Below are 9907 nucleotides of genomic sequence, written 5' to 3'. Positions count from 1 at the left end.
AACTGATCTTGTAACTTAGAGACTGAAACTTGTTTGCTCTAAAAAGGTAATCTTTGAAGGAGAAGTTATTTTCAAACTGATTTGACTTGTAAATACTACTATTCCCATATGTTTAACACTCTTCATATTAATTCTAAATTTGATTTTCCTGTTTATCTTCCCTTCTCCTGTCTGTATAAGTGATTCCACTAAAGCTCACTCTCTTTTCCCAATGGTGTCATAACAGTGCTATTCTTTCCTAATTCTTATTCCTTTTTCACATCTTAATTGCTTTTGATGGCATTTTTTTTCTTTCTCTCCTGCCACTTAATTTTTTTAATAGTAAAAGTTTCTCATTCTAATTCCTTGGAATGAGTTGTCCAACATCGACAACAAGGTTTAAAGTTCAGTCTCTGAGGGGCAATAATGTAGATATATCTAAAGTATTAAATATAGAAAAGTGCATGTAGACTTTCAAATAAATATGTGGATATCAATATAGATGACATGAACTATTAATTTGTTAAACTTTTGAATGTTATGCTGTAATATCTATGAAACTATTTTACTATGAAATTAGAATAAAATATTCAAATGTATTACTTACTCTTACCCATTTCCAAACTTCCTTTTAACGAGCGATTGAGCTCACACTATCTACAGTTCCCATTAATTTCTTCAGCTATATTTTATTTTAAAAATTAAATGTTTTAACTTTTTGGCCAAGATCCTACCCGTTTTAGATAGTTTCAAATAGTGACTTTTTTTTTTTAGCAGAATTTTCACTACCTGCTAATCTGAGCTCATTTCAGAATTTCATTAGTACACTATTTACTCTGTCTTTGAGATCATTAACGAGGCTTCACATAAGACCAGACTGGCATTCATCCCTATGGCACCCAGAGAACATGGCATTGTTTACCACCACTCTTTGATTCAAGCGCATCACTCTGATTTTAAACATTATGACAGAGCTCAACACAAAGCCTATTTAAATTAGCTTCTCTGAGTAAAACTTGAATGAAATTTAATAAGACACATCAAAACCCGGTGATAATTAATACAATAAGATCTTCTGCAAGTCTATAGCTGGTAATCCTGCTTAGTTCTCCCACAATTAACTATTTCTGTGTTTATTTTTCCCATAGTGAGTTCTTTCCTTGATATTTGTGTTCATTTTGTTAGTAATGAAAGATACCTGTCAACCTTCATTAATACTTCAATATCTTTTAGTTTGGCAAAGATTATTTAACTTTTCACAGTGCACACCAAATAAATACAGATGGTATGCTTATATCAAAACTAAATATATGTAATTATAAAATACAAGTTAATATAGTGCCAAATTTTTTATGACTTCGAAAATTAGAACAAGCAACTGAAAATGAGTAAACCACATATTTTCTGGGCTTTATTCTAATTAAATATAACAGAAAAAAGAACTACAGCTTAAACAGGGTTATAAGATATTTAATTATATCTAATCACAATATTAATGTATAAATATGAACTCTCTAATTTTCAATCAGCTTGTAATATTTTATGCCACCTTTAGGAAAAGATGCAACATGACCTATATTTTGTACTTACCTAAGAGGAAATTTTCAGGGTAAATAATTTTGAAATAAAGGTAACAAAGAATATATGTATTTGAAAATTATGGTTTTTCAAAACTACTGAGTAATTACATTTGTTCCACAAATGTCCTAAAATCTGTATACAAAATTATCTCCCTATATAAATTTTTTTAAAATGAATGAAATCTTACCATTTGCTACAGCATGGATCGTCTTAGAAGGTATTATGCTAGGTGAAAGAAGCCAGCCAAAGAAAGACAGAGACCATGTTATTTCACTTATATGCAGAACGTAAAGAACAAAATAAACTAGCAAAAACAAAAACAGACAGACACAGAGAACAAACTGATGGTTGCCAGAGCAAAGGTGGGTTGGGGGACTGGGTGAAAAAAGTGAAGGGATTGAGAAGTACAAATTGTAGTTACAAAATAGTCATGAGGATGCAAAATAAAGTATAGGAAATCTATCTGTATAAAAGCCTAAGTGACCTTCGCAACCGCACAGACAACCAAACAGGCTGAATGGGGCAACCAGGCCGGCAAGGGGGGCATTTGGGGGCAACCAGGCCGGTGAGTGGGCATTTAGGGGTGATCAGGCTGGCAGGGGGGACAGTTAAGGGCGATCAGGCAGGCAGGCAGGCAGGCAGGCAGGCAGGCAGGTGAGCAGTTAGGACCCAGGAGTCCAGGATTGTGAGAAGGATGTCCGACTGCCAGTATAGGCCCAGGGATCAGGCCTAAACCGGGATCGGGCCTAAACTGGCAGTTGGACATCCCCTGAGGGGTCCTGGATTGGAGAGGGTGCAGGCTGGGCTGAAGGGACCCCCCCGCCCCTCGTGCACGAATTTCGTGCACCAGGCCTCTAATATAGTCAATAATATTGTAATAAATATGTATGGGGCCAGGTGGGTGCTTTAAATATTGGGTGGATCACTTTGTAAATTATATGCTAACCACTATGCTATACACCTGAAACTAATGTAATATTTAATGCTATCTGCAATTGAAAAATAGGTGACAAAGCTATTTCAATAATAGGTACCTAGAGATAACTATACTTGAGGGCCTGGTTGCAGAGATTTGATGCCTGAGATTCTTGCCTAGTGTAATTAAACACAACACTTTTCTTATGTGAGCAAGATTGGATGAGTCACAACTCCTTACTTTGCTTCAATAAAATCTTGTGATTCATGATTTTGTCCCAGCAGAAGTGTTATACTGAGTAAGAAGCAGATGTCAGGGAAATTTCTGTACATCCTGTGAATTGTAACCTCTGGAGTGAGTACTTGAACAGAAGGAAAGTGTCTTTGATTAGAGAGCCATGGGGGGCGGGTGGGGGGGGGGAGGTCCCTTGTGCACTGAAGCAAATAGTTGTCTAATGTTTTAATTATTAGAAGATGAAATTTGCTGTTTGGCTGTTTAGACATAGCTAAGAGGTTGTTAAAGCTAAATAATGCACATAGATTTGTTGCCAATCATATATGTTAAATATAAATTGATTCAAAAGAACCGATGTTAAGAACTATCAGTTTACATTTTATATTTGATTTATTCAAGAATGTGAGTTTTAAAAAAAACAAATTTATGTTTAAATTCTCATTATAGAACTTGTTACTAGAGCGACCTAAACTAAAGTATTTTAAGTTGTGTTCCCTAAAATGGAATAATAAAACCAAGGTGGGGGGCTATAGCACGTAGGATGATTAATTGTGATAAAAGCACAATTAATGTCTGAAACATGGTCCATAGAAGTCAAATTAATAGCATATTTTACAGAAATTACCTTATTTTTCATCAATGTGTATTTTAGGTATATCAATGTGCTGAATACCTAAAATACGTAATCACAAGTGATATTAATGTTTAAATATTGGAAATATACAAAACAGCCTTAGTCATCTCTTCAAGGACTGTACAATTTTATCCAAGTTAATATTTATAGTTATAAAGCAATTAGAAGCCAATATAAAAAATATATACAGAGAAATAAGAATTGAAAGGGAATGATATATAGACTGAAATTTAGAAAAGTTTCATGAGGAAAGGAGTATTTCTTTACTTAGTTGTAAGTTTTTTGTGAGGATGAAGGCCGTGTAAAAATTATTTGTGTGTTAGTTTTATTTTCTCACTTCATATTTATATTCACTTTTCTATGAGGTTTTAGAAATGTACAACTTGATGTTCTATTTAATTTTTTAAATATGTATTTTTATTGATTTCAGAGAGAATGCGGTGGGGGGGAGGGAGAGAGAGAGAGAGAAACATCAATGATGAGGAAGAATCATTGATCGGCTGCCTCCTGCATGCCCCACACTGGGGACCTAGGACACAACCCAGGCATGTGCCCTGACTGGGAATCTAACCATGACCTCCTGGTTCATAGGTTGATGCTCAATCACTGAGCCATGCCAGCTGGCTGATGTTCTATTTAATTGTGAGGTTCTTAAGCATTACAATGTGTGAACTTGAGTCATCAAATTTAATGAAGAAAAATAGTTATTCAAGGTCAGACAAAAAAGTGAAATTAAAAGTAAGAAACAGCCTGCCTGTGTGGCTTTATGGTTAAGCATCGACCTATGAACTAGGTTGTGGGTACAATCCCCAGTAGGGGGCGTGCAGAACACAGCTGGTCAATGATTCTCATCATTGATGTTTTCTATCTCTCTCTGAAATCAATTAAAATATGTATTTTTTTAAAGTAAGAAACAGATTTAAGGACAAGAACAGAAGGCAATATATTAGAAGCAAAATTCTTAATTGTGATACACACCAAATAATAACATTTTAAGTCCAAAATCCAATTACAGAAAAACCAGACACTTTAAATATGTAAAACAAAAAAAGGCTAAATATGTAAAACAAAAAATATATTGAAAATATTAATTAAAATTTTTTTAAGTAAATCTAAAAGACACACGTTTTTTAACAAAGAGAAAAAAAATGTAGTAAGAGAATATCTTTAGCAATAGAATATAAACAGAAGGCCCCATTAGACTTCATTATTGCTAATAAAGTTATATAATATATTCACATATTAATTATTTAATGAGTATAAAACAGAGCTATTTGTTTTCACAGAAGCTTTTAAGACTTTTTTTTTTTAGTTTTAAGAGAATGACCCTATGGAGAAAGAGTCATTTATGCGTGGACAAAAAATGTTCAAAATATGATAAAATAAATTAGTTGCAAAAGAGAATACCCATGTTGACATCACCAAATTTGGAAAAATATGTGTTATATTCAGCCTTCATTTTCTTTTTAAGCTATCCAAAATTCCCCTTTTCACCATTAAAAAAAAAGATATTAAAGATATCGTATTCTTCATTGGAAAATGAAATGCTAATTTTTTATATTTCTTTCAAAACATAATGTTGAAATTCTTGTAATGAAAAGATCTCAGATAGCAGGTCAGAGAGGATAATGACATACAACATTTGAATAGCCATACATATTTTAATGTAAATTCAATATAACAACTATTAATGAAAAATATATTATTGCTCTGAAATATGTTGGATAATGTACAAACTTCAAAAATTAACCAGGAAAATCCTTTGCTTTCAACCATATAGAAAGGGGAGGATATATGAGTACCGCAAAATTTAATTTTGTGTTGACCATAGTGTTTTAACTCTGTATAATACAGAAGTAGCTACTAAACAACAGAGGAAATTGTTTTCAATTTACTAGGGGAAAAATGCATCTATTATGGTATATTAATGGATGTGAAGAATTTTACTTGGTTGACACAGGGAATTTAGATAGGAGATATGAATGAGAGAGGAAGAACTTTAGAAAAAAAATTTGAAGTTGTGGAGACAGATGGGATTATCTTTTGGGGTAAAAAGGAGGAGTCTGAATATATTTTAGAGCAAGAAGCTCTTCTGCATGCCATTGTATTGTTCTGCTGACAGGATTGCAGGACTCAGTTACTCACTGCTCACTTTGAAATACTGCTGACATCTGAACTGCACTCTTTTCTCATTTGGTGAATCTTTCATATTATGCAACTTTCATTCAGAAAGCTGACTATCACATTGAGCTAATTCACTTAGGTTTCCCATCATTATAAGTATGTTTATTTTAGCTAAGATTCAGAATTTTCTTTGGTTAGGTTTGAATAAAGAGAAGATTGCAAACTTGGAGTCAATTTCATATTAGTTGAGCTTCATAATATAATCCACTGTTTTTTTTTCTTTCCAATGATTTTTTTAAAAAATGTTTTTTAGCAAACAGCTTTCAGACTTACATAAGCTATCTAGATTAAACACTGCATTTTGTCAGGAAGAGCTAATGAGGGTCTCATTCAAATATTGGAGAGGGGCCCTAGCTGGTTTGGCTCAGTGGATAGAGTGTCGGCCTGTGGACTGGAGGGTCCCAGGTTTGACTCCAGTCAAGTTCACATGCTCGGGTTGCAGGCTCGATCCCCAGTAGGGGGTATGCAGAAGGCAGCCGATCAATAATTCTCTCTCATTATTGATGTTTCTATCTCTATCTCCCTCTCCCTTTCTCTCTGAAATCAATAAAAATATAAAAAAAAATTGGAGAGGGTTTACTTTCTAGAACTTGATACCATATCTTAAAGTGTTCATCTGTAGTATTATGACAAAATTGCCTAAAAAGGAAAAGGCATTTTTTAATTGCTCATGGTTTAATTTAGAATTTACAATTTCTACTATAAAAAATTGATAATTATTTTTAAATTTGTGGGTTTTAGCTTAATAACATTCAGCATCCACTAAAAATATATTGGGTAAAATTTCATAGTGTTCAGAGAAACATAAGGAGTGATTAAGTGTGAGGTTGTATTGGCAGTAAAGTCTTCACTCTAAAATGCAATTTTTTCATGGTCTTTCTATCTGTTTCTGCAGATATTACTTGAAACATCCAAGAGGAGTAATATATTTATCCAATCCACTTTACATTCTGCAATACTCATCAGAGCATCAACTATGCATGAGTACTAAGTAAATATCATAAAAGATAATATCCATATAACCATGACATGAAAGTCTTAGAAGAACAGGCCCAAGGAGATGTGTAAAGAAATATCTACCTATGAGATAATGAATAGCAAATATCAGTAGTTTTCAAACTTTAATGTGAAGAAGAACCATCTGGGGATACTGTTTTTACTCAGTATGTCCTGGGGTCTTAAGAGGCCCCATTTTAATGAGCATTAGATAAGAATATGCCAGTGTTGCTTGTTAGTGAGCCACATACTGAGTAGCAAGTAATGAGAAGTCACCCAGAAAGCCTTGGGTAACCCAGTAAAGTGTAAATTTAGAGAAAATACTTTAATACATATGCCCAAGCGAATATGTGACCCAGGAACTCAGCAGCACAAGAAAGAGCATTTAATCCATGCTCTGTTATGACAGTATCCTATATAATAAAGAGGTAATATGCAAATTGATCATCATGCCCTCGCACAAGATGGCTGCCCCCATGTAGTCATAAGATGGCCACCACAAGATGACCGGCAGGTGAGGGCAGTTGTGGGCGACCAGGCTGGCAGGGGTGGGCAGTTGGGGGCGATCGGGGGAGTGGTTAGGAGGTGATCAAGCTGGCAGGCAGTAGCTGTTAGGGGCAATCAGGCAGGCAGGCAGGCAAGCGGTTGGGAGCCAGCAGTCCAGGATTGTGAGAGGGATGTCCGACTGCCAGTTTTTGCCCGATCCCACAGGAATCAGGCTGGCAGTAGTACATCCCCCTCAGGGTCCCAGATTGGAGAGGGTGCAGGCTGGGCTGAGGGACACCTCCCACCAGTGCACGAATTTCATGCACCGGGCCTCTAGTTTGTCGATAAAAGTTATTTACCAACCATACAAACTGAACCTTGATTCTGTAATTAATAACCTGGGCAATGATATTTCAGCTACAGAATTTCTCTTTGTTAGCAGACTAGCTGAATATCTAAAGAACAAAACAGGTCCTAAGAAGAGATAAGGAATAGAAAATATTAAGAAAGAAGATCAAATGAGGAAATATGAACCAAAAAAGATAACTATTCCATTTTCTGGGGAAAATAGAGTAGAAAAATTAGACTGAGAAGATATTGCTTTGGTCATATGACTATAAGGAAAGAATGGTTATTTATTTGAGCTTCAATATATATTGGTTTTTAAACACTACTCAGCAATCTTTCTTAATCTTTGTATTTTCTTTAATTTGTAGTTACCATTTCCTCTTAATCTCACTGTGCAAGTACTAGATCTATCACAGCCCAAGTGGTAGACTTGGGCAAGTTAAGTTCTTTGGACTTCAGTTTTCTTCCTGTAGATTCAGAAGTTCTCTCCCTAGTTCAAGTGAGTTAGCATTAAGTCAATTCACTTCTCTCTCCACATTATCACTGATATATATATATATATATATATATATATATATATATATATATAATCCCAAGAAATCATTACTTTATTAATAATAGAAACAGTACAAATTTCAAACCAAGCTGCAGTTAGTATTTTAAAACACACAAAAAATGTCCTCATATTTAGATGGTTACATTGTTAATTCTATAACAGCGTTACAATATCATTACTGTTGTTCTTCAGGGCTGGGACTGTCTTTGCTGTCAACACATTTCTCCTGCGACATAATCAATTCTATGTCCTTAACTTCCACTCCTGTTTCATCATCCTCTTTCTCTTCACTCTCTTCTTGTACAGTTGGAGTCAGATTGTTCTGTTTAACATTTGAGACAGTTTCACCTTGAACTTTGAATTTCTCAGTAGCTGTTAACTGTGCTTGCTAGGATAAATTTACAATCTTGACTTCGCCAAAAACTACATAGGTATCTGAAGCTGAGCTCTTATGTACATCTGGTTTTGTGATGATAAAGAGGATATTTTTAGACTTCTAGGTTAGTGATTTTAGTAACCCCTGTGCCCCATTGAAGACCCAGTTTGGACATAGCCTCTCGTGTCTTCTTTTCACTCCACTCTGTTTTTCCTTACTGACTGCTTTTTCATTGATTTCAGCTGCTGCTGCCAGCGAGGCTCAGGTGGTTGCCTGTGTGAAATCTTGTTCCTGAAGCTCTGATACTGTTCCATCATTGTCAGATTCTGCTCCAGACCCTGATTAGCCTGGGGCTGTGGCGACACCTGCTCTGTGCATTTTGTGCAGAACGAGGAACCAAAATGACAGCAGGAAGAGAGCATGACCCAACCTGTTGCAGAAATATCTCTGTATCTCTTATCGTGTTGGGGTGTAATGTAAAATCAAAGGATTTAGGAATTAGAAGACCTCCTGGGTTCAAATTCTGGTGTGAGTAACATGGGGAAATTTCTTTAATCTTTCTGAACCTCAGTTATTTATCAAATGAAGATCATTTCAAAGGGATGATTTAAAACAATATCATGTTTGGCTAGCCATCAATTAATATATAACCACCTCATAAAATGTCTAAAAAATATGCCGAAACCGGTTTGGCTCAGTGGATAGAGCGTTGGCCTGGGGACTGAAGGGTCCCAGGTTCGATTCCGGTCAAGGGCATGTACCTGGGTTGCGGGCACATCCCCAGTAGATGTGCAGGAGGCAGCTGATTGATGTTTCTCCCTCATCGATGTTTCTAACTCTCTAACTCTCTATCTCTCTCCCTTCCTCTCTGTAAAAAATCAATAAAATATATTTAAAAAAAAAAAAAATAAAATGTCTAAAAAATAGAAAATACCATTAAGCAACAATATTGCTATTGTACAAATAATTTATTGGGGATTGTAAATTAGTGTTTTGTAATGCTATCTTAACATGTAATGTTTTTGTTACCCATATTTCAAAACTAACTTATCATTAATGAATTTCTGTTCCAAAAAATAGTTTGCCCATAATTATTTTCTAAAACAAAAGGGTGCATTTTATTGACTAGTCAATAATTATGATAAATAAACTTTTTAATGTCAAACATGAAATTTTTAAAAAGGTATAACCTAATTTTAAAAATACGGCATTGCCCCTTTTCTTCTTATTTGGAGGAGTTCTACTGGCACGTTTATCACACTTAGGCAGTGCTCTTCCAATGCTGTGGTGCCTCGAGCCAGATATTTGTCTCAACAACCCACAAGTCTAGAGTGAAGTTAACCAGTTTTGTCTGAATTAAAAAAAAAATTAGATTCACTTCTGAAAATTCTCCTCTAGAATTAGACGATGGAAATAAAGATGGTTTGACACATATCATATTTTAACTTTGGGATAGCTATAGGATGTAAAGCACAATTTCAAATACCTGGTTTTCAACCATTATATTCTACTTCCTAAACTTTAACAGCAATACAAGTCAACAATCAAACAACTGAATTTTGACATCTTTGAAATATCTCACCAATATCACATACAGAACTAAGTTTTTTCTCAGTG

At 34.9% G+C, this 9907-nt stretch overlaps 1 pseudogene; it reads right to left on the bottom strand.

Moving 5' to 3' along the window:
* Positions 1–8053: 8053 nt before the first annotated feature.
* Positions 8054–8712, bottom strand: LOC102420736 (annotated as a pseudogene).
* Positions 8713–9907: the final 1195 nt, after the last annotated feature.

Source organism: Myotis lucifugus, unplaced genomic scaffold, assembly GCF_000147115.1.
Source record: "Myotis lucifugus unplaced genomic scaffold, Myoluc2.0 scaffold_32, whole genome shotgun sequence".
NCBI lineage: Eukaryota > Metazoa > Chordata > Mammalia > Chiroptera > Vespertilionidae > Myotis > Myotis lucifugus.
The sequence above is the reverse complement of the archived record's forward strand: the minus strand, read 5'-3'. Positions and strand labels throughout refer to the sequence as shown.